The sequence below is a fragment of the Pteropus alecto genome, unplaced genomic scaffold, assembly GCF_000325575.1.
Source record: "Pteropus alecto unplaced genomic scaffold, ASM32557v1 scaffold23, whole genome shotgun sequence".
NCBI classification, from domain to species: Eukaryota; Metazoa; Chordata; class Mammalia; order Chiroptera; family Pteropodidae; genus Pteropus; species Pteropus alecto.
In genome coordinates, this window is record NW_006435837.1 from 1,780,336 (window position 1) to 1,806,952 (window position 26,617).

The following is a 26,617-nucleotide window of genomic DNA, read 5'->3' on the forward strand; positions in this document are numbered from 1 at the left end:
CTGTGAGTTTCTAATCTTCCCAATCAAACAAAGTTTATTCCCTATTTAAAGACATATACACTGAGGCCCAAGTGATTTGCTCAAGGCCACATGCCAGTCTGGTAGAGCAAGGTTTGGAGCGTGGGTCAATCTGACTCCAAAGTCAGGAGAATTTCTAGTCTATCATGCTGCTGCTGCTCAGCACTGGAAATGAGAGTAGGAAAAAGCACTGAATGGTTCATTTAAAACACACTCATTGTACAGGCAGACTATTGTTATTTTAAGGAAAGGGTAGAAGTAAAAGGAGAGATTACATTTTGGCATGCAAAGGCAAAACAATAAATATTTTTTTTCCTGTTCCTGGATCTCACTGCAGCTTCTTCAAAGCAAGTGAATTTATGCATGTTGACACAGCTCTTATTTTAAAATCTTCTTTGGCTCCCTTTTCAGCTGCTTCCCCTTGGCATAACCAGTCCCAATGACTCCCTTCTGTCAGGCTCTGAGAATCTGTCTAAAATCGTTTTGCAGCAGTTACCGTTAAGATCCACACATGAATCATAATTCAGACCTCCCCAATAAGCCATAGGTTTCTTCTGGTTTTATAGAATATTGCCTGGCATATCACCATGTTAATCATAAGGGTCTTGTACTTTAAGAGTATATTAATATTTTTAAAATATATCCGTTGGGGAGCATGCTTCTAGTTGCTAGATGGGATGCTGCCCAATTCATGAATTGCTTAATAAAGCAAATTAGATCTTGAAAAAATTAATAAAAAAATAAAAATATGTTTATTGCATCAGGAAGTTTGTCCTTTAATAGTCTTAAATTGCATTTTTCAAAATTATTTACAAATATTGTTTTCTCATTTTTGTCCAAAATAGATTTTGTTTCAAACTAAGTATACCTATTGACATGAAAACTCCATAAGTAAAAATGCACATATATTATTTTAAACTTGCTTCCTTAAAAAACACCAGGTTATTGCACTTTGACTATTTTGCAATTAATAAAAAATAATTTAGAAACTTCATGTTATCATGCTTGTGCAAAAAAGAAAATTGTACTGCAATGCAAGATGCCCACTGAATGAAAAAAAAAATCATGCTAAAGAATGTTCAGTTGCTGTACAATTGGTAAGATCTCCAATTGGGCCAAACTGACATCATGTGCCTGTTGCTGTGATGTACTGTGAAGGACCCAAAATCCTTGTTGTAGTCTTCCTGCCAAAAATGCACAACCTGAATCTAATTTTGAAGAAACATCAGACAAACTCAAACTAACGGATGTTCCACAAAATGAATGGCCTATATTCTTTAAAAATTCAAGGTCAATAAATACAAAGAAAAGCTGAGGAACTGTTCCAGATGAAAAGAAACTAAGGAGATATTACAACTAAATCACAATGTATGATTCTAAATTGGATCCTGGACCAGGAAAGAAAAGTAGCCATAGGAGACATTATTGGAACAATTGACAAAAGAGGAACAAGGACTGTGGATTAAACAATAGCTTTGTAACAACATTAAATTTCCTGACTTTGATCATTGTACTGTGATTACATAAAGAGAATGTCCTTGTTCTTCGGAATTATACCCTGAAGCATTTTGGGTGAAGGGACATAGTCGCCAATTAATTCATCGTTTGGGAAATATATATGCATACACAAATAGAAATAGACTGACAAAGCAACTAGGGCAAAATGTCAACAATGGTTGAATCTGGGTAAAGGGTATACAAGAGTTCCTTGCACTTTCTTTACAACTTTTCTGTGTGTGCATTTAAAATTATATCAAAATGAAAAGTTATCAAGTACAGTGTATGTACAGGAAATACAAGAACATTAAAAAGAAGAAGGGAAAAAAAGCAATGCTCCTAAAGTGTATATGATACAGCAGCTTCTAAGCCATGTTTCAATGCCTTAGTAATAGGCAAGCTTGACTTAAGGGAAACAGTCTGCCTTTTAAAGCAGTGGTCCCTAACATTTTTGGCACCAGGGACCAGTGCTCCTATGAGAATCTAATGCCTGATGATCTCAGGTGGAGCTGAGGTGGTGATGCCAGCGCGGGGGAGCAGCTGAAAATACAGATGAAGCTTTACTTGCTCTCCTGCTCCTCACCTCCTGCGGTTCCTAACAGGCCACGGACTGGTACCAGGGGTTTGGGGACTCCTGGTTTAAAGGGCAGGGTTGAGTAAAACAGGAGGTTGCCTTTTTGATACTTTCAGGCCATTGTTCACAGACTTAATTAAAAACTCTAGGAGGTTAACGCATCATCCAGCCCCTCACTCTCTACCAGGCCTCCAGGTCACAGCTCACCTTCACTGACAACTTTGACACCTGAGTCACCTCAATTCAATACCTGCCTCATCCTAGTGGGGTTTCAGTTCTTTGATCATATCAAGACCTTCAGTCCCTGGACCCTATTTCCTCCTCACTTTATCACTCACCTCATTTTCGTTCATTCCCCATGGTCAGTCATCACGTCCTTAACCCCTCTAGCCCTCAACCTTTGTCCCTGCAAACTCCTCACCCTGGATCGAGTCAGCCTGTTGCCTCCTCATGCTCAGGTATATTCTCCCCAGTGTGACTGGCCTTGCACCCCATTTGGCCATCTTTGTTTACCTTTCCTTGGTTCTTTTATTGCTTGGTCTTTCTTACCAGTGGTTCTCAAATCTAGCTGCATATTAGAATCACAGAAGCTTTAAAAAATCATCATGCCTGGGTCCCATCGTGATTTGATTGACCGGTGGTATGGCCTGGGCATTGGGAGATTTAAGTTTCTCCACGTATTGTAAGGTGCAGCCAAGGTGAAGAACTTCTTTCTCCAGGTAATCTCATTGGACTCCTACAATTCCAGCCACCCGTATGCAGAAGATTCCTAGATCTCCATCCTTGGCATCCCACTTCTTCTCCTGAGCTTTGGATCTGTCAGTTATATTCACTCTCTACAAAGTCAAAGTCAAATGATCAAACTGAACACTTTACCTTCCTCTCCAACTTGATCTTTTTCATATAATCTCAAATTTGATATTTACATGTTAGTAAATAGTGAATAAAAGCAAACCCTGTACCATCATCCACTGAGCTGACAACATCAGAAACTTTGGACTCACTCTTGGCTCTTTCCTTTCACTTCTCATACTCTACCAATTACCAAATCTTTCTTAAATCCATCCATCACTTCCCTGACCCCCTATCTACCATTATCTAAATTTGAGATTTTATTCTTTCTATTTTGCACAGTAATAATTGACTCCCTGCAATTCATGGCCCACAGGCTTCAATAGTTATCTTTCCAAAATACAATTCTAGTGATATAACAACTCCCCTGCTAAAACTCTTCAATGACTGTCAATTGCCTACAGAATAAAGATCAAATGCTACATATGGCTTAAACACTTTTTACAATCTAGCTTTAATTTTCCTTTTCTCACTCAACTCCTATTATTCCTCCAAATAGCAGGTTCTAAACCTGCTAAGTTACTGCAAGTCTCAGACACATCAGTCTTTTACAACCCAAAAATGTTAAGAAAATTGTATAAAATTTGGGACTAAGATTACTTATCAAATAATAAAAAGATTATTCCGTGCTCTTTCAATAATGTAGTGGAATATTCTCAAATACATATTCCTATGTTACCTGAGGTACAACAGTACTGTCGAATGGAGCCACGAATGCATTTAAAAGTTTCTAGTAGCCACATCAAAAAAAAAAGTAAAAAGAAACGGGAAATTGGTGTTACTAATGCATATTACTTTACCCAATATATCCAAAATATTATCTTTTCAATATGTAAAAAAATTATTAATGAGATATTTTAGATTCTCTTTTTGTCCTAAGTCTTTGAAATCCAGTATGTATTTTACCCTTATAGCACATCTTGGGATGCTACATTTTCATGAAAAGTATTTATTCTGTATTTAGATTTCATCAATTTACAGTTGGAAAAAAGTTTACATACCCAAGTTGTTTTAACATTCTTAAAATTTTTCCAGTAACTGATCCTTTTGTAGTTCATGATGATTGGGTGTTCATGCCGTTGTGTGAGATGTACCTCCCTCAAACCTTGTTACAACATCGGCACATTACCTGTTTGACATAAAAAAAAATTGTTTTAATTCCAGTAAACTGAATTGAGTACCGAAAATCATTTTCCTTTAATATTTACATCCACATTGGCAAAACTAGTTTATTATTTCAGAATGATCGATTTGACTTTGAAGCAAAAGCTTGCCGGTTTCAAAACCACGTCTGTCCAAGTTAAGTAAATTCACTAATTTGGATCAACTCAGTATTCTTAACGTTATAGTCAAAAGGGTATTGTACTATTTGAGAAGCAATTCTAGATTTATCAATATAAACAAAGCATTCTTCAAATTTTTCTTACAATTTTACAGTCAATTTACATAATGCTCTCTATTACAATTAAAATCTGCATATTGTTTCATGCTAGAAAAAAATGTATAAAATCATTAGTATTAATTGAAATCATGAAAAGTTTCAACTTCAATATAAACTTTTATACCTGTCTAGCTAAATCACATAAAAAGCTTTTCCTTTCCTTGGAGCTTCAAATTTATCTTGTTTATGTGCAATGTGATATTTATAAGAAAATATGTAAGTCACATTGCTATTTTTTTTTTTAATTAATGAACATTTGGCAGGCATTCCTTTTGTTTCAAGAAAATCTTGAATTGGAGTTAAGAGGATAGTAAAACTTTGTAAAACCCTTTGTAGCTCAACCAAGAAGCACTGGCAATGAACACAAGATCATTAAATTCATTGTCTCCTTCTATCAATGGTTCCATAAAGTGGTGATGAGTCATAGCATTTGCACGTACATCCTGAACAGTTTTAACAGCTGTTTCAAAGGGTCTGTTTCAGAGAACTGAACACAAATATTTTCAGGGTGTATCATAAGTGATATGAAGTCACCAGAAAAACATTAATCTCATGTTTTAAAATTTCAACAAATCCAGAATCTTGACCTAACAGCTGGAGGACCATCCGTCATGATATATTTTTTTCATATCTAACTGAAGTTCTTCTTTGACAGATGAAAAATACTTAAAAATATCTATGCCATAGTTTTTTAGGCTATGAAATAGCATTTCTTTGCAAGTATTTCAGTCCTTTGAAACAAAAATACCCCAAATACCAATTAGATAGTGTCCTGTATCACACAAATCATCTAAAGCTAAAGAAAAGTTCTTCTAATTTTTCCAATTTTGAATAAATTAATCTTGGATACTGTTAGAAAGGTCTTGTAATTTACAGACAATTATTTTGTGGTTTAATTAAAGATCTTTCATTTTTAGTAAAATATCAATTTTAGTCTTTTCCTTATAATTTTTAAAACAAAATTTCCATAAGTGAAATAATAATTTATTTTACTATTGCCATCTAAAACTGGTTTTCTTTTATGTGCAGGAATCCAAGCCTTAATAAGGCTGGCCAAAGTTACAAGTTCAGAGCCTGTTATCATTTTTTAAACAATTTTCATCGGAAATTCAATTTTGAATGCAGGCAACTAATTTTATTCTTCGTTTACTGTTCTCATCAAATTCACTCTGTATTTGCTGAAAATGTTCCTTAATATTGTCCACTTTATTATCTTTAAACGATTTTTATACAACAGCTTTTTTGTTTTGGTCTGCTGCAACAAATTATATGAAATTTACATCATACTTTCTTCCAATCTCTGTTTTTCTTCCTCTTCTGATTCAATATTAGTATCCACATATCTACTCGGTTCTGCATCAGTAGTATGCTTCCCATTTAAATTTAAAATCTAGTTTGTAATTGTTTTTTACTTTCAAAATAGTTTAATTATAATTTAAAATATAAAAAGTATTTCAATTTAGTTACTGATTATGAGATACTTAGGTATCACTGTAAATGGTTCTGTCTGTATAAAATGTTCTAATAAACACATTTCCACGTTAAATTAGTGCATAGAAAAAAATCGAATTGGCTCAATCTATTGACATTAACTAGAGAGATAATGATTTTCTGTATAATACTAAATATGACTCATGCATCAACACAGACAGTGAAGTACACTGAGCAATATCTATGAGACTCAGCAGTTTAAGTGAAATGTAGTCCAACCTAAACAATAAAGTTAAATTTAATGGAAAAATATTTTACATTGCTTCGGTTTTAAATTAAAATTAAAATTGAGTAAAATTAAGTAAAAACTTTAGTTATTCACTAGCCTTTCAAGTGCTTAGTAGCCCCTTGTGGCTAGTAGCTGCCATATGGGATAGTGCAGATCTAGAGAAATTTAACTTTAACTTGCTATCAACTAACCATCGATTAGGGCCCAGACGCTATGAAGTTACATACTTACATGTTAACTTGCAGAAAAGATTAGTAAGCTTATGAGTGATTTGTTTTTGTCTAGTAGAAATACAAATGATTTCAGACTGAAAAATGAAAACGCTTATAGTTATATTTGAATCCTCGTAGCTTAGTCAGCGATTGTATTCCAAGTCTCTCTTTTCATATAGTGTTGCCCTTAAATTTGATATCATAGCAGAACATTTGATAATGTAGAGAGATATTCATAAAGTATTGTTAAGTGAGAAAAAGCAGGTCACAAAGAAAATAGACAAATTGGTCCTATTTTCGTATATGTTTAAGTATTTATGTTATAATAAAATAGGAAGGATATAAACAGATGTTTACCATTACCTATGGGTAGACTTATGCATGACTTTAAAATAATTTTCTTTCTTCGACTGTCTTTATTTTTAAAACTACAGTTTGTACTAAGAAAACGCTCATAAAAATATTTTATAACTTTAACTCAGGTTAACTTCATGAGCCCTTTTCTAACCTCCCTCTTCTCTGTTCCTATAAAACCCAGTGCACTACTCTGAAATAGTTTAGCAACACTAGTAATCCCAGGTACTTCTCACCTAATTCAAGTACTACTTTTAAAAAGTGATGATGATGGCTCTCTGTTGTGGTGCCTCTGAGGCGGTTGCCAGCTCCAGGATGAAGATAAACATCTCTCTCCCAGCCCCTAGCTGCCAGAAGCTCATTGAAGTGGATAATGAACAAAAACTCCGTACCTTTTATGAGAAGCATATGGCCACAGAAGTTGCTGCTGACACTCTGGGTGAAGAATGGAAGGGTTATGTGGTTCAAATCAGTGGTGGGGACAACAAGGTTTCCCAGTGAAGCAGAGTATCTTTTTAAATAAATTTATTTATTTATTTTTTATGGTGACATTGGTTAATGAAATTCAATAAGTTTCAGCTGTACACTTTAACAGTAAGATATATATGTATATATATATAATGTATATATATTAATATATATATTACACTGTGTGTTCACCTCCCATAGTTAGATATCTTTCTGTCACCACATATTTGACCCCCTTTACTCTGTCTACCTCCCCGCCTACCCTCTGGTAACCACTAGTCTGTAGTCCATGTCCATGAGTCTCTGTTTGTTTGTCCTGTTCATTTGTGAAGCTGGGTATCTTGATCTATGGCCGTGTCCGCCTGCTACTGAGTAAGGGGCATTTCTGTTATACACCAAGAAGGGCTGCAGAAAGAAAGCACAAATCTGTTCGGGGTTGCATTGTGGATGCCTATCTGAGTGTTCTCAACTTAGTCATTATAGAAAAAGGAGAGAAAGATATTCCTGGTCTCACTGATACTACTGTGCCTCATTGCCTGGAGCCCCAAAGAGCGAGCAGAATCCACAAACTTTTCAATCTCTTTAAAGAAGATGATGTCCGCCAATATGTTGTGAGCAAGCCCCTAAACAAAGAACACAAGGACCAAACCGAGGACCAAAGTACCCAAGATTCAGTGTCTTGTTACTCCATGCGTCCTGCATGACAAATAGCGCACTGCTCTGAAGAAAAACTGTACTAAGAAAAACAAGGAACGGGCTGCAGAATATGCTAAAATTTTGACCAAGAGAGTGAAAGAGGCCAAAAAAAAACCACCAGGAACAGATTGCCAAGAGACATAGACTGTCCTCTCTGAGAGCTTCTACCTTTAAGTCGAAGTCCAGTCAAAAATGAGATTTTGCAAGAGTAACAAATAAATCAGATCAGACATAAGAAAATGATGATAGTGATGACATTGATAAATATGTATACAAGACTATAGAGTCCTCTACCTGAAATAATTTCTTTTCTATAATCTAAAATAATCATGTCTTTTCTATAACTGTGCTGTGTTCTTTCCGCTGCTTACTGAGATGCTGTGCTTTTTTGCACTTTCCTGTTAATATTTCAATGTGCTTAAATTGTGACTAAACTAACAATGCCTTATAAATATAATGACAACAATAACAAACCAAGTGCATATTTCTATCAGTGCCTACCCTCTACCTTGAGTTTTAGAATTCATTGTTTATCCTTCTCTAAACCTATGAGCTCTTGAAACAGGGGCTGTGTTTTATTAACCTCTATGGCTCAATGCCTAGGATAAATCTTGGCATGTGACAGGAGAGTGGGCATGCTATAAATCTGTGAAGAATGAATGAAAAAATGGGAATCCCCACGTATTCATTTTTTTCATACGTATACACACTCAGCCCCGACTATGTGCATCGTAGGCACTAGTGACACAGTCATGAGCATCTATAAGAGGACAGTGCTTTGTTTAAATATAATGAAATAATACATTTGAAAGCAGAAATTAAAAGACATGGAAACAAGAAGGCAACACAGACCCGACTAGTTTTATATACTGGGACATTCATCCTAACTAGGAAACAATTGCATTACTGTGAAAGCAAGAAGCAGTGTCTTTAATAGAGTTCTTTCTCAGTGGGCACTTGATCCTAACGCCATATGAAAAGCTTAAAATAAAAAGACTGCTCTTTGCTTTTTTCTTTCCACAAATTTCATAATTTGGGATCAGAATCACAAGTTGGCAAACCCACAGAGTTTATAGCATTCTGTTTTAAGCACAGAGTCTGTTAAACTACAAATAGAGTCAAGTGTTTTCATCGCAGCTGGATTTCTACCTTCTCTGCCAGCTGTGGAGCCCACCTGCTGGGTAATCAGTCAATAGGCAGGTATTTCACAGAGAAAATGTAACTCTGAAGCAAGTTCCCTCCATCGTTGTTGCTATGGTGGGTTTAAGTTCATGTAGCAAGAGTTACTAAATAAAAAAGATGAGACACCCCACGGATGACTTATTCATTATAATGGAGCGATCTGGTAGACAGGACCTTAACTAAATGATTCAACTTTTTGTCATTGATAATGGGACAAACTGACATCGTATGCCTTGTGATGTGATGCCATGGTGTCTGGGTTATAATAAACCACCTCAGAATTTACTGGCTTAAAATAATAATTGAGGGGACCTTAAAATTGAATACAAACAAACAAATGAACTGAAGTATTCTTCAAATAAAAAAAACAATCACCTTTGTTTTGGAGGCAGCATTAATCCAAATAACTTTAACACCCAGAATTTAAACCACATACCCTTAGGTTAAAGAAAATTACAACTAAACTACAGAACAACCATCATTGAGTACCACCTGAAGTCCAACTGAACAGAAATCCTGCAACTAAGAACATGCAGAAGGGGTGATGCCAAGAGTGGTAGGAGGGGCGGAGAGGCAAAATCGGCTGATCCTACACCCGCGTGTAGGGGTTAAAAGTCAGGAGGGCTACCTTGGCTGCAAAGGTCCTCCATGAGGAGTGAAGGGTCCCAGTCCCAAACCAGGCTCCCCAGCCCAGGGTTCCAGTGCCTGGAAGTCCCCACAACTTCAGGCTGTGAAAACCAGCAAAGATTGTGACTGAGTGGTATGGAGGGTGGCAGGAGTTGCAGGCATTCCTTGTAAGGGGCCCGCGCCTGGCCTTACTCACAAAGGGACTCACTCACCCTGAGCTCCAGCACTGGGGCAGTAGCTGGAAAGGTGCCAGGGAGGAACTGAATTGTCTGGCTTCAAGGGCTGAAGGGACAGCATTTTCCCGGACAGAAGTACTGGCAGAAGTCACTATTCCTTTGTTGAGCCCTCCCTGCACTCAGCCTGCAGATGCAGGCAGCCACTATATCTGCATTTCTATCAACCTGGCTATCACCTGTCCTGGTGATTCCCTGAGACCCTGCTCCACTCAACTTGTGGGCCTACCCAAACTGCTTCTAGTGGCTTTTTTATACAAACTGCCTGTCTTGGTTCATGCTATGGACTTTCTTAAAATCTCTTAAAGGTTCACAAACCCCAAGCAAGCTGCTTTCGGCCTTGGCATGCCCCATACCTCTTGCTAAGCAGCTCCAAGACTGGCACTAGTAGAAGCCAACTTCGGTTTGAGACTTGGCCTCTCTCAGGTACCTCCAGGGCCAGCAAAAGTGGAAACCATCTGCAGATCACTTTGTAGCTCATACCAAGTAGCCCTGGGCAGGGCAGAAGCAGCAGCTGACCTTGACCTGCACAAGAGGCCCCAGAACCAGCACACTGGTGCCCAGCTTCAGACCACACCAGAGCACCGCCCAACCACTTCCACAAATGACAATTCCAAAGGGCAGACTGGGCAAGCCCCAGAGGCCTGCTAAAGCAAATCCTGCTCCATAGGGTCAGCCCCTGCACAACAGCTCCTCCACTGTAGTCACAGCCAGTCTTCATAACCAATTAAACTGAGAGTCAATCCTTCCTATTGACATGCAAACAGCAACCGAGGCTCAACTACAAGAGGTCACACACAATACACACAAGGGACACATCTGCAGCACCTAGCTCAGGTGAACAGAGAGACTATGCCACTGGGCCTTACAGGACACCTACTACATAAGCCCACTCTACCAAGATCATGGGACATAACAGTTCCTATTTAAATGATCCACACATATATCATAGAATCTTAGCATCTGAGAATCCTCGGAGTTCATCCAGCCCAGTGTTTATCAAACTATGGGTTGTAACTCAGTCCTTTGTCATAAATAGCAGTGGGCCCCATCACTTATTTTTTTTTCCTACCACTTCTTCAGAGAAGTCTGGGAAAACTTATGTTTGAATCACATGCAATGAGTTCCAATGAAGAAATCTATTTCTTACCATGGGTCATGCTCAAAAAGGTCGAAAAGATTCAACTGCCTAAGACCTCTGGACAACATCAACTCAATTAAAGGCTAGATATTCTGTTCTTCAACAGGGCATTTTGGGTTATATATATAATTTTATTGTTGTTGTTGTCATTGTTGTTATTGTTATTATTTAAATACCCCACATTTCAGAAATGTAACTAAATGAATCTCAGTATAGCATTTAAGTGGAGAGGCACAAGAACTAAAGAATTATATACTCAAGGATGTAAAAGTTCTGGACAAAGTATCAGGAAATAATATTCAGCACCATATTAAAAGACACATAAAAATATACATTTAAAAATCCAATATGACCAAGGTGAGTTTATTTAACAAATCGAAGGATGGTTTAATATTAGGGAATCTTTCAATGTAATTCACTACCTTAATAGATTTTTTTTTTAAAGAGCTATGTGATCATTTCAGTAAATGCCAACAATTCATTTGATAAAATTTAACATCTACTTCTAAGAAAAACCCCTTTATAGTGCAAAATAGAAGAAAACTTCATTAATATGAGACCTATAGCAGATATGATTCTAATTTGAAACATTAGAAATATTCCCATTTAAGCCTGGAACAAAACAGGATAATAATATTGAATATTGTTCTGGTGCCCTACCTATTACAATAGGACAAGAAACAAATAGGTATAAGGTATAAATATTAAAAAGAATCAAAATGTGATTATTTTTTATCATAGTTTATTTTGTTTTTCCTTACTATTTTCCTTATCAAATAAAACACAAAAACAGAAAATTCCATAAAATAATTTAAAAAACAATTACACGCTCAAGAACTAGAAACCAGTAAATTTAATAATCTAATATATGACAAAGGAGACATCATAAATCAGTGATAGAGAATGAATTCAATAAGTTTTTTTGCCACATTTAGTCAATTATTTGGTTTAAAAAATATTTAGAGCCTTCTTATTCCACACCCTTCAAAATGTATGGTTTTTTTTTTGTTTTTTGTTTTTTTTAAAGTCACATTAAAAATAACCAGAATACAATTCAGGTGAATTTTTAACCCAAACCAATAGTCAACATTATTCTTTTTTTAAATTGAGATATAACTGACATACAATATTGTGTTAGTTGCAGGTGTACAACACAATGATTTTATATTTGTATATATTGCATAGGTACTTCTTATTGTTGGCACTTATTAAAAAATTAATTGTGTCATCCTTCTTATTCTCAGTATGGTGCAGTATTGTGATGTTAATTTGGGTTTTGTTCTTATATCTCCCCTCCCCGAGGGACTTTGCATCAAGCAGGCCTTAGGGACCAGGAACATTGAGCAGAAAGCAGAAATGGTTTAAAAGAAACCTCCCTTTTTCAAGTCTTTGTCTGTTTTTAAGGCCAAGCTCCTTGAGGGAAGTGTGCTGACTTCATAGACTCTGTCAATGGTTTTCTTTAAATTAATTTTCATTGAACCCACCTTCATATTTAAGATAAAAGATTCCTCACCTTTAAAATGAAAAGACTGGACTAACCAGGGATGCTCAACCTAGGGTTTAGCAGATCAGTGAACTTGAAAAACATTTCTTCTTCATTTTCATTGATCTCTAATGGAAGTGTTTCCTTCAACTGAGAATATGAGTATCAAACCACAGTCGTGTTGGCTGGACCTGTGACCTGTCGCTAATAGAAATTACAAATATTTTCATATCACATGACAGTTGTTGCAGGTTTTTGAAATATCATTTACCCTCATTGCCACCTAAAAGTCATGGTAGTTATTAGCTGGCTGCTAGATCCTGTTATTTAATATGTTAAATAAAGAAGTACATATATCACACATTTATAATATTTAATACCTTGATAACCATATTTTTAATCTAATTGCTTTCCTTTGCCTATATATGATGTCTTATGCATTCAAAAATTTGAGAAGCCAAACTGAAAGGGCCCCTGAGTCTTTGGACTGGATACTTGCAGATTACCAATGTTTACCTTGGTATGTACACAGGATCTCTATACATCCCTCTGGGAAAACAACTCATAACTTAGATAATTATCTCTGTGGCAAGGTTACACTGACATTTTGATCATTCTCTATTTGCCCTGAAGTGCTGCCTAGTCTACAAGCTGAAATGGCCAAACCTTTAAACTCAACCTTTCAAACAAACCCTTCAATAGAAATTATTCTCTAATACGTTCATAGCAAAATATAGGAAAACAACAACAGAAACTGAACCATAAAACTCATGTCTTACTCCCAATTCTGTTGTCTAATTCTGGGAAAGTCATTTAATTTCTCTGAATCTCATCTATAAACACACTTAGATGATCTTTAAAATCTGTAAGTTCCCTTTCCAGTTGTAAAATTCTATACTTTTGAAATTTTCTGCACTTCTTCTGGGTATGTGAACTTTGGGATTCAGTTCTTAGTACTTTAATTCATTCGTTTATCAGATATTGATATATCAATAGCTAATCAACTAAGCTAGAGGATTCTAGAGAAATTTTCCAATGCCTCATATTTAAGCTGGTTTTGAATGCTGAGTAGGGGGTCCATTAAGTGAAGAGAGGACAAGGACATTCCATGCAGAGAGGACGCTGCCAAGGCCCAGTGAGTTCAGGGTTCACAGCACACTGAGGGGCTTGATAGGGGCCAAAGGGTACCAGATCTGTACTGAGTCTGGGCTCCTTGGCTTATAGAAAATGGGAGGAAGTGTAGAAACAGGTGGAGTGACATGGTCAAGTTTGTGTTTTGGAAAAACAGCCCCACGAGCAATGGGAAGCATGGGGGGGAATTGAAATCAGAAAGATCAGTGAGAAAGGAGGATAAGGCCACATTTGAGATAAGAGACAATGGAGACCCACGTCAAAGCACTGGCAATGGAAATAGAGAAACAAAAAGAAAGAATAGAAGGAGGCGATCTTTATGAGAAATTCAATGTGGTGATACAGGAGGCATCAAGGGGGACCCCAATTTCCAGTGAGTACCACTGGGTGAAAGATGATATGGAAGGGTGCAGTTATTAACCAGAATAGGAAATACAAGAGAAAGAAAGGTTCTCTGGGGAAGAAAGCTAAGTTTTCAAATGTTGAGTTTGAGGAGGCTATTTGACCTCCAGAGAGAAATTCTGACCAGCTCTTGGAAATATGGGCATGGAATTCTGGAGAAAAGTATGCCTGGAGATATAGAATTATTAACAACACACAAGGTAACTGAAGCCATTTCATCAGCTTCACCATCACCACCAATGGCACCACTACCTGACTGGTCCCTCTGCAGTGCTTCACTTTACCAAATACCTCAGATCCTTACTCTGGACCCTGCTATTAAGGCTCATAACAACTGCTTCCCCCTCACTCCCAACTTTCCAACTTTTCCAACTTTGTGTTACTCTACTCTACTTCTCTGCATTATTTAGGGTACAGGCAAAGTTGTTGCAAAGGAACCCCAAAGTACAATAGCTTACATAGGATAGGAGTTTATTTCGTTCTTATAATAGCCCACGGCTTGCAGGGCACCTCTGTTCCAAGAGGACACATAGGAACCTTGGCTGGTGAGCAGCTCTGCTATCCTCAGCATCTCTGTTGGAATCCAAGCAATTTTTCCAATCATTTCCATTTTCCAACTGGTGGGAGAAAAAATTCAGGGCAAGCAGCTTCATTTTTATGAAAATAAATACACATCATTTCTGCTCGCATCCCATTGGACCAAGTTTGGTTGTATGACCACACCTACCTATATGGGAGATTTATCCAGTATCTGGATGGAGTCCCTTTCAGTCTGTTTTGTTATTTATTTTTTCCTCATTTTTGCTCATGGTTTTCTGTTTCTTAGTGAGGCTTAGTTATCTTTGCGTGCTAGAAACCATATATGAAATATAATTTGTAGAAATAACTTGATGTTTAGGTTGATGTTTTCTTCCTCTAAAAAAGATGTTCTTTTGCTTTTTCCAGGGTTACTTTAGTCCAAGTTCAAGATGTGAAACTTTCTAAAGGAGACACTTCCAGTTCACCCTTACTCCTAACAGGTGTGCGCATTGGGGATGCAGAATGGTTTACTAGGTCTCTACCCTTGGCAGGTCCTGATCTGACTCTTGTTCCCCTAATCCAATGAGGTCCCGAAAAAGACAGTTTACACTCTAAATTGTCTCTTCAAGATCAGCTAATAACTCCAAAGCAGAAATGGTCCAGAGTGTCAGGCCCATCCTTTATGGGTTTTCATTCTTTGCTGGATCTCATCCCAGTAATTCATCAGTATTTTGTTAGATTTCTGATGCTTTAAAAAAGATGTTTAATACGTTATGTTTAGCAGAAAGTTGATCTGAATTAGCTAGTGTGCTGTTACTAAAATTGAAAGTGTTACTTCTTTATAATTCCTAGAACAGTATTTCTCAAGATGGAGTCCATAAACCATGTGCAGCAAAATCACATTCTTGTTAAAAATTGAGATTCTATCTCTGGGCTGCCATCTCAGATTTCATTAAGAACCGATGGCAAAAAACCCAGAAATATGCGCTTTTGATAGGTTATCAGCATATAATTATGAAGACTTAAGTTTGAGAAATTTTGCCCTAAAGCCTATCCCAGCCTTCTTAGTAATGGGTACTCAGAGAATTTGATTTAATTCTTGTTTAAAGGACAGTTAAGGCAGAAGAAAGCTGAACATATGTCCCAGTAGGAATTTGGTTAATGCTTAAATTCCCTATCACCTCTCCATTTGAAAAAGAAAAATCCTCCTTAAAACAAGAAGATTCTAATGAAAATCTCTCAAGAACCAAACCCCTATCTAGAGCCAAAGTCTAATCCTGTCCCACTCACCTGTCTCAGCAGCATTCATTCTGATCATCCATGGATGGCAGGTACTTACTTCAGTGAGCCTGTAAGTCATCGATGAAAGGTTTGATAAAGACGTTAAGTCACCTAGAGGTATCTTGACCCCAAACTCACTGATGAATCCAATTATGAATTAATCTCAAAAAAAAAAAATCTATGAAGCTGTGTCTTTTATGAAATGTTGGCAATTATAAAGAGTGAATTCCCCTCCCCCCAACATTATTCGGCAAAATAAAGATGTTAACACCATGATAGTCTTCGACATCACTTTGAAATTTATTGGTCTAAGAAATCTGTAGATCTCAGAATCACTGACTTACAGCTCCTCAAGCCACTCCAGATTCCAGCATTCGAGAAAGCTCTCAGCCTGCCGCTAAAGTCTCTGCAAATAGCAGGCAAATCTGCATTCCACACTGTCAGGAACATGATTAATTATCTATTTGGATTAGCCAACAGAATTTATGTTCCCATGTTTCTGTGACACGGTCACTTAAATTTCTTAGGTTTGGTCATGCTTTTGAGTTATAATACTTTCCCAAATGTTTGTCTTCGCTTTCTTGTAGGAAAAATAAAAATATAGCCAAGCAGTCTGTGAGAAACACCTTTAGATTTCTCATTTCTGCACCAACATGCAACGTCTTAGATTTCTTCAACTTTTAAAGGAAAAGTTTTGTGTGAGTTCTTGTTTTCCATAACCTGAATATGGAAATGTGCTCATGTTACACACCATAGACTTCAACAGAAAGGTTCAGAAAATTTGAGCTTTTTAATCAGATGATCTTGCTCTCTACTCAGAAAATGAAATTCCGTGGGGAAACTGCTCATCAGAGCAGGCTTTGTTCTTTTATAATATTCGTTTTCTTTTCTTTCTCTCTAACCAAGAGGATACTTCAAAAACCATCTGAACAGGGAAGAGGGTATTACAAATGAACTAGTATGGGATTTTAAAAATTCAGATGTTTTTGGAAACTACTATCAGTTGGAGAGTGGTTTGTATGTGAACTGTGTCACATTCCTTAAAGTTAAGCCAAGTCTGAATGTGCCTTATTGATGAAATAATGTTTGTCTTGTCAGTAACCTAATAGGCTAGTATATATTTCATGGGCTATGGTAACCTACGTAACTTATGACGATCAAAAATAATTATCGCGTACCCTTACGGTTTCATTTAACCCGATTAATTTGCTTTGGTAATGGAATCATTTATGCCTAATTAAATCTATCTAGATTGTGATTCTAAGGAACGGGTAATTTGTGAGTAAAAAAATACCTCTAAAACCTGTAGGTTTGACACAACAGCATAATTTTAGGTTTTAAAGATTCTTATTCTAAGGCAGAGACCTAGCCTTGCTTTAAACCCCCATCTTTTATTTCCATAGGCTCTTCATAAATCCATTCGTGGCTCTTCACTCCATCAGCTCTCACCAACCTGGGTCTGTGTATGTTAAGGTGGGTGGAATGCATGCATTGTTTGACTACGTTAAGAAAAATTACCTAATATTTGAAAACAAGGCAAAAGGATGACTGATTGTCTTTTCAGAGTCAGACTAAAGCTTTGTGTAAAGGCCTTTAACTCACAGGCCCACCCAAGGGTTATTCAGCTCTCCAGAGGAATGCCTTGTTGCTTGGTTAAGGCGCAGACATATTAACTTATAGATTTTTGTCCAGTAAAGAAGCAAAAGACTTCTGTGCAGGGGAAGTGATAACCTCAAAAGGTGTGTGTGTGTGTGTATGTGTGTGTGTGTGTGTGTGTGTGTGTGTGTGTGTGTTTTGCCCTGTTTTGCTTCTATTTAGCAAACTTATTTCAGCATGTTTTTCCTTTTCGAACATATAAATCTGCCTTTCGAATTCCCCTTTGTACCAGATTTCCCATCCTGCTGGTTCCCTAATTAATGCCTACAACCTGTGACATGTATTCATTCTATATTTTCATTAGGGTTGTGTTTTGAAATGTACAGTTTGTTTCAATGAAGACAAGACATGGATCTCACAAGACACCCAAGAAATTGAATCTCAGCACTTTAGTTCGTCCCATTTCACCTCTCTGGTGAACACATTTTAGAAGACTTAAACCAATGCATTTTGATTTCCCCCTTTAAATCCTATTTCCTGGTAGCCTTCTGACAGAGTCATCAAGCTTATTGTCCCAAGAAGGAAAGGACAGACAGGTGCTGCCCAGAGCAGAGGGTCTATTCATCACTCAGAGCTGATTTTCCTGACCTCTTTTTAGTAAGACGATGTGCATAAAACCCAGGCTTTTTAAAGAAAGGGATTTCTAAATAACAAAGCTTCCTTTTTAATTCGTAGACCCTGTGTGCAGAATAGAAGGGAGGCCCCCCAGGCCGTAAAGAAGAGGGGAAAAGTCTCCTCCACTCCCCACTTTTGGGTTCAGTTATAGGGAAAAGAAAGGGGGAATGGAGTCTGGGAGGGAGGTCACAAGACACAATTGTCCTGATAGCCTCCTCCCAGGTTGGAGTACTAAGGCAGGAAGTATGTCAGCTATGCTGCTGGGAAAGCAGAAAACAGGAGGGTGCAGCTCTAAATCTTGCTTTGCTTCAGTGGGATTAACATCTGCCCTTTGCCCCTATGAACTCGGGAAATCACACACCCCTCCCTCAAACACCCTGATGCCTTCTTGGAGAGGAGCAGAGAGAAGAGTGGAACTCTTATCTGTTAAGCACTTAACTGAGTCATCTAAGTAGAGGCTGTTTTCCTACAAAGACATTTCGAAGTATACAATTAAACTGAGGTTAGTAAATTGGATTTGATCTTGTGCCCTCCCCCCACTTCTACCTAGAGGATGGGAGATTGTAAGGTAAATCAGAGCAGACTTAGAGATATAAGAATGCTACAATTTTAGCCCAACCTAATATGTGAGTAAATTTGAAAGGTTGCCACATATGTACGTGTCGCATGCTCCCCCATCCTCTTTTTGCCATGCACAATCAACAAATGCAATGTTCCCTTATGATTTCACAAAGAGCATGTCCTATTTTCTTGTGATTTCCGTTCTCCACCTAACACATCTGTGCACTTTCTACAATGCTTGTATCTAACAAGACCAAGTTGGCTACAGACTCCAGTAACAGGTGCCAGAAATATAACCACTGGGATTACAGATTTCTTGAGGTCTTCTTAGAGTTCTCTCAATATTTGCTTACTATATTTTGAGGCCGTGTTGTCGGGTGCCATTTGCCAAATATAACCTGTTTTACCTACTTCCTGGTCCCCTCCAGATTGGATATGCCACGTGACTAATTGTGGAGCGTTTTGCTGCTGATGTGTGACTTTCCAGAGCTCCTTTCCCCCCGCTGGTGTGGCCGCTGGCAAAGTTTGAGGAGGTGGCTGATCTATCAGCCTGGGTATCTGAGTCTATGGTGAGCAGAGCTCCGAGATGACCTGTGATGGACATGTAGCATGAGTGGGAAATACAGCGCGTTGTTTCGGCTTTTTGTTACCACAACAGAACTCAGCCTGTCCTGAGACAGGTGTTTTAATGAAGGGAAGTGACTTACCAAAGATATTTATTTTCTCTAAAGGGAACGCTGCATGGTGCTTTCTTCTAATGGTTCATCTCTTTGTATGTGGATGTTTCTTTCATAGTGAAAGAAGTAAAGACAATTACGTGTTAACCTAAAAATAAAAAAGTCAAGGTGAGAGGCAACAAGTGTTTATCTGAGATCCAAAAGAACAGCTATTCTGAAAGCACCGATTCAGGCAGAAACCCAAATGGTGTTCTGATTAGGAGGTGAAGGCAAAAGATATTTATGAGATATAAAAGGGGGAAATTACATGAATAGAAGGAAGGAATTCCTATGGGTGTTAATAAGTTACGGAAGGAATTTCTATAGAGACAAATAAGCTAATGTGGAGGAGGAAAAATATTTTTCCTTCCTTTTACCTTTTAAGTTCTGGCTGTACTAATAATCAACATGAGACAGATTAACAGGAGAAAAGTACAAAATTCATCGCATAAATACATATGGGGATTCCATACGACTATGAGACCTGAGGACACATTGGACAGTTGAGGCTTCCATGCCATCTTGAACTAAAGAGAAGGGGAGCGGTGGTGGTTGTGGTTTGGGACCTCAAAGGACAGGAAGGCAAGTCATATGGAGGTAGAAGAGCAAATGTTTGATAAAAAATGTGTTCTAGGTTATCTTTAACAATGGGACACAGAGAGTACTTTTATCAAAGGGGCCCTGCAAGGTTCCTCCTTGTCTAACATACACTAGTTTATACTAAGCTATCATTATCTAGGATGATAGCTCCCTTTCTGGAGCAGGTCCTTTATCCAAATTGTTTTGCACAGTTAGGGAGAAGGTCAAAGTTTTTTCCTGAGTCTTTCATTTCTTAAAAACTATCAACTTAAAACAATCAATATCTTAAAAAGGTGACAACCTCTGCTTCCACTCACTAATGTAGTGATGCTAATTCTAAACAATGTTCTTTAATTTTCAGTCCCATGGTCATAATGTCTGCTTTCCTATTATCTTTAAAGACAGTTGTTTGGAATACAATGCTGCTTTAGGCCCAGTTCAAAGGTATTTTGCCCTAATGTTTTAACATTCCAAAGGTTTGTGGACTAAGATGTGCAAGGCAGTTCCTTTGGGATGAGAGCTCTGACTCTATTTTGAAGTGGCTCTATTTATATTATTTTTCACACAGGAAAATACAGGAAGCAAAATGTAAAAGTAAATAAGATCTATAGTCCTATTCTGCAGGCATTGCTAACATTTTGATGTATTTCTTTTCTCTTTTTTTAAATGCAGGTATTCATACTTACTATAGGAATATGAAAAAATGCATATGTATGAAATGAAAAAAAAAAAAAAACAAAAATCTACCCGATTGTTCCACCAAAGATAACCAGCTAACTTTGGGGAGAATATCCTTTCAGACTTGTATGCATGTAAACATTCTTACCTTTTTAATGTATGTACTCTTTTTAATTGGCATTTTTTTTCACTTAATATGTATGTTGTGAATATATTGTCAAGTTAATGACCATGTTTCTACATCATTTATTGGCTGTTCATTTTTCTGTTGTATAGTTGTATCATAATGAATCTTACTAATCCTTTATATTTGAATTGTTGGACACGAGTTGTTTCCACATTTTTACTAAAAACCATTATGGTTATTTCTACCTTTGTTCATGGTGGTTACTTTCCTTCCAGTCAATCATTTCCCTGGGATCATCCCTCAGAAGTGGAATTGTTGGGTAAACAACTTTGATTATACCAGTTTATAGGATTTTGCTTGATTTCTTTTCTTATGCTATTATAATCACACAGTGAACAAAATTCCAGATTCTGTTTTATTTTTTAACAATATTTTCCCATGTTATCACATATGACCTATAAAAATAATTTTTAATATCTTTAAGTGGACATAAAGCTGAGTCAAGTCAGTCAATTTAACCTATCCATTCCACTATTTTGGTTGTTGGACAATTAGATAGTTTCCAGTTACCTACACTTTTAGGAACATCTCCTTGTATAAAGCCTCATGTATATTTAGGATGATTTCTTTAGGATAAATGCCCAGAAAATAAATTACTGTTTCAAAGGCCATGGACATTTTTGAGGTTAGTTGATAAATATCGATAAATTCCTTTCCAAACTAGTTATATCAATCTACATTGTAATGTGTCATATCTTATCATGAAAAATTATAGGCTAGATATTAGAACAGCCTGATGGACTATAGAACAATCTTCCTTAAAGAAAGAAGAAAGAAAACGAATTTCCTTCTCTGTGTTCCCCTAGTCAGACTTTCAAAGACAAGAAAGGTTTGCCAACTCTCAATTAAAAATAAAAAACATTTAAATTATAAACAATAGGAAGGTTAACATGAACATGATGTTAACTTCTATCTTAGATTTGGTTGGTGACTTTCTTTCCAAGTGAAATATTTTGAAATTATCTCTACAAGCAAGGTTGGTGTATATTCTACAGACAGGGAAATACTGAGGCACAGAGAAAGTTTTTTAAGTGACTTTCTGACAGCCATATAATTTATACCAAACACATCTAAGTTCATGCCTTGGTGAGAACTCTTTGCGATGTTAGTAAAGTTCAGATTCACCACAGGTAGAACAAATTTTCCTCTACCCTCCTAGGTTCTTCCAGCTGGTCAAATAATCAAATCGAGATGAGACAGATTAACAAGAGAAAATTACCAAATTTAATTATATATGCATGTATGGGAACCCCACATACACGGGGTTCAGAAACAGAAAGGGAAAATGAGGTATATCTAATATTCTGAGCTAAGGATGAGGTAAGGCACCTTGGGGATTAAGAGATAATCACTGCAGAAAGATAGGAAGAGCAAATGTTCAGTAATTAGGCCATAAAACGTTGTTTACAGTGATAACTCTTATGTGCAAGGCCCGCAATTTAAATTCTTTAAGGGAGAGATAAAAGGTTCCCTTGAGCCCACAGGGTCTCTATTGCCTTCAGCTCAAAATAATTCACATGCCAAAGTGGCACACCTTAGGGAGGCCTGTTCTGAAACCTTTACCCTCCGGACAGACTGAAAAAAACACAATTTTTTTAAGAAGGCGTTTCAGGAAGGAAGGCTCCGTCTAAGTTCTATCTTTGCATGAAAAGAAAATATTGTAACATCAAAAAATGGAATTTCTCATTCAAAAGAAATACTACATACAAGCTAGATTTCGACCTAATATTTTGCAGTTTATAAGAATCAACACTTCGCCTGAGAAACTGTTGAGATGACTTAGAACGATAATAATTCATTCTTTCCTGTGTAGGAATTCTAACGAACAAAGAACCAGTTTGTGTTGTATTTGAAGCATCAAAGTACTTGGTGTAGTCCAGAGTTTCTCAACCCTGACACTGTTGACATGTGGGGCCACATCATTCTTTGTTGCGGTGAGCTATCTTGTCAATTATAGGGTGACTGGCCTCATTCTTGGCTTCTATCTACTAGATGCCATTGGCACCCTACCTTCTCCCCTGTTGTGACAATCAAAAGGATCTCTACACATTGCCAAATGTCCCCTGGGGGGCATGGTCATCCCAGTTGAGAAACACTGATGTGGTACATATAGTATATTTAATTCTATTTAATATGTTCTAGTTATGTCCATATGAATGACAGGTGGAAAAGATGTAGTGATTGGACACTAATGTCCTTTAACAGATATTTTCATATTAATTTCATTTTTCAATGAAATTGAAACAGTTAAAGAAAACCGTATGTCTTATCAGCAAATAAATGTAAAAGTAAAATGGACATCAATTGCTAAGTACAGAAGAGATGCAGACTGAAGGATTTGCCCCGGGAGAGTTCTGAGCCACGGCCTTTAGCACACTTTGGAGAGTGATGGTTTGAAATAACTGGATGCAACCTAAAAAGTAAAGTTGTAGAAGGTACTAAATGATTTTCCTTAATGTTGCTGCAAGAACACCATTGGCACATCTTTTTGAACACTGCAAGATCTGTGGACATAAAGCAACACACAGGTTTTCAGAAGATCTCCCTTAGTAAATGGAAATCAAGCAGGCTTTTATTCAAACAGCCTACTTATTTCCTTAATCTACTTGTGGTTGTTTTATGTAGTATAAAATATTTCTCATGCTGAATTGGGTTTCTTAGAGCCCATTTAAAATTGTCAAGTCAAAACAGGAAATATAGAGAAGAGGCAGCTACTTGGAATGCTCTTAGAACTTTGGTAATATCACAGGTTTTTAAATTAGGAATATTCTCCCAAAATATGAATTGGCACACTCTTTTGGTCGCCTACTCAAAAGCCATTCGTCTCCCTCTTTCTCCATCTGGCAGGGTCTGCTCCCCATAACGGAGGCTAAAATTGCCAGATACTTTCTCTCTCATCTTCCTTCCAAGTAGGGCTGGCCATGTGCCCAAGTTTGGTCAATGAACCTTTCAGCAGCACTCTCTCTAGAGGCTTCTAGAAAGATTTTTCCATCTTGATGAAAGCAAGATAGTTGAGGAGAACTTTCTTTCCCACCTCTTCCTTCCTGTCATTTCATAAGCTCTGGGAACTGTGGAGGCCCTATTGCAGCCATTAAACAGTAGACAAAACAGAATATGCTGAGGATGGCAACATATAGGGAAAAAAAGGGCCTGGCTCACTGGTGACACAGTTCAGCCTGGGATGACCATCTGCCTCTCGACTTCTTGTTAGGTAAGACAATAAACTCCCTGTTTGTAGTCGGATGTTGCTATTCACAACTGAAAACATCTTAACTGATCTAAGGAAATTTTGAATATGGTCTAGGAGGAAACTATTTTATGCCAGATATTTATTAAATTTCCCTTTGACACATATTTTCATATTAATTTCATTTTTCAATGAAATTGAAACAGTTAAAGATATTTAATAAATATCTGACATTGGGAGGGCATGTTACGGAGCATAATCAGGAAATGAGAAAATCCTTATAACCTTGCGATAAGTGAAGGCTCCAGGATAGAGCCCCGAGGGTTGCCTTAGCGATGACTCAGGTATTGCAGTGTCGGAAAGAGTTGTTCATCATGAATAAAGAAAGACATGCTACAACAGTGAAAATATATATTAGAATAAAATTGAAGCCAAATTTGTTGACACAATTAGTAGAATAGATTCCAAAAAATAATTGGCTTAAATTTTAAGGGCAAAGTTAAGACTGCTAATCTTAATTAGCCATGGTTTTTCTTAAGAATTCTAATTCAAATGTGTCCTTTATTACAAGGAGGAACCTTGCAGGGCCCCTTTGATAAAAGTACTCTCTGTGTCCCATTGTTAAAGATAACCTAGAACACATTTTTTATCAAACATTTGCTCTTCTACCTCCATATGACTTGCCTTCCTGTCCTTTGAGGTCCCAAACCACAACCACCACCGCTCCCCTTCTCTTTAGTTCAAGATGGCATGGAAGCCTCAACTGTCCAATGTGTCCTCAGGTCTCATAGTCGTATGGAATCCCCATATGTATTTATGCGATGAATTTTGTACTTTTCTCCTGTTAATCTGTCTCATGTTGATTATTAGTACAGCCAGAACTTAAAAGGTAAAAGGAAGGAAAAATATTTTTCCTCCTCCACATTAGCTTATTTGTCTCTATAGAAATTCCTTCCGTAACTTATTAACACCCATAGGAATTCCTTCCTTCTATTCATGTAATTTCCCCCTTTTATATCTCATAAATATCTTTTGCCTTCACCTCCTAATCAGAACACCATTTGGGTTTCTGCCTGAATCGGTGCTTTCAGAATAGCTGTTCTTTTGGATCTCAGATAAACACTTGTTGCCTCTCACCTTGACTTTTTTATTTTTAGGTTAACACGTAATTGTCTTTACTTCTTTCACTATGAAAGAAACATCCACATACAAAGAGATGAACCATTAGAAGAAAGCACCATGCAGCGTTCCCTTTAGAGAAAATAAATATCTTTGGTAAGTCACTTCCCTTCATTAAAACACCTGTCTCAGGACAGGCTGAGTTCTGTTGTGGTAACAAAAAGCCGAAACAACGCGCTGTATTTCCCACTCATGCTACATGTCCATCACAGGTCATCTCGGAGCTCTGCTCACCATAGACTCAGATACCCAGGCTGATAGATCAGCCACCTCCTCAAACTTTGCCAGCGGCCACACCAGCGGGGGGAAAGGAGCTCTGGAAAGTCACACATCAGCAGCAAAACGCTCCACAATTAGTCACGTGGCATATCCAATCTGGAGGGGACCAGGAAGTAGGTAAAACAGGTTATATTTGGCAAATGGCACCCGACAACACGGCCTCAAAATATAGTAAGCAAATATTGAGAGAACTCTAAGAAGACCTCAAGAAATCTGTAATCCCAGTGGTTATATTTCTGGCACCTGTTACTGGAGTCTGTAGCCAACTTGGTCTTGTTAGATACAAGCATTGTAGAAAGTGCACAGATGTGTTAGGTGGAGAACGGAAATCACAAGAAAATAGGACATGCTCTTTGTGAAATCATAAGGGAACATTGCATTTGTTGATTGTGCATGGCAAAAAGAGGATGGGGGAGCATGCGACACGTACATATGTGGCAACCTTTCAAATTTACTCACATATTAGGTTGGGCTAAAATTGTAGCATTCTTATATCTCTAAGTCTGCTCTGATTTACCTTACAATCTCCCATCCTCTAGGTAGAAGTGGGGGGAGGGCACAAGATCAAATCCAATTTACTAACCTCAGTTTAATTGTATACTTCGAAATGTCTTTGTAGGAAAACAGCCTCTACTTAGATGACTCAGTTAAGTGCTTAACAGATAAGAGTTCCACTCTTCTCTCTGCTCCTCTCCAAGAAGGCATCAGGGTGTTTGAGGGAGGGGTGTGTGATTTCCCGAGTTCATAGGGGCAAAGGGCAGATGTTAATCCCACTGAAGCAAAGCAAGATTTAGAGCTGCACCCTCCTGTTTTCTGCTTTCCCAGCAGCATAGCTGACATACTTCCTGCCTTAGTACTCCAACCTGGGAGGAGGCTATCAGGACAATTGTGTCTTGTGACCTCCCTCCCAGACTCCATTCCCCCTTTCTTTTCCCTATAACTGAACCCAAAAGTGGGGAGTGGAGGAGACTTTTCCCCTCTTCTTTACGGCCTGGGGGGCCTCCCTTCTATTCTGCACACAGGGTCTACGAATTAAAAAGGAAGCTTTGTTATTTAGAAATCCCTTTCTTTAAAAAGCCTGGGTTTTATGCACATCGTCTTACTAAAAAGAGGTCAGGAAAATCAGCTCTGAGTGATGAATAGACACTC

The 26,617-nt window shown here is 37.5% G+C and overlaps 1 long non-coding RNA gene and 2 pseudogenes across 2 annotated transcripts; 2 read left to right on the forward strand and 1 right to left on the reverse strand.

The window, feature by feature from the left end:
• Nucleotides 1-3,982: 3,982 nt before the first annotated feature.
• Nucleotides 3,983-4,080, forward strand: LOC112479558 (annotated as a pseudogene).
• Nucleotides 4,081-6,983: 2,903 nt separating this feature from the next.
• On the forward strand, nt 6,984-8,028 carry LOC107195649 (annotated as a pseudogene).
• Nucleotides 8,029-14,485: 6,457 nt separating this feature from the next.
• LOC107195650 lies at nt 14,486-26,174 on the reverse strand. Of its 2 annotated transcripts, none has more exons than XR_001516851.2 (4): nt 26,052-26,174; nt 16,176-25,564; nt 15,841-15,899; nt 14,486-14,648 (listed from the first exon to the last, which is right to left on the reverse strand). It is a non-coding gene; the product is annotated as an uncharacterized LOC107195650 (long non-coding RNA). The 2 variants fall into 2 exon arrangements; XR_003046216.1 differs by lacking the exon at nt 14,486-14,648 and adding an exon at nt 14,716-15,298.
• Between the last annotated feature and the right edge of the window lie 443 nt (nt 26,175-26,617).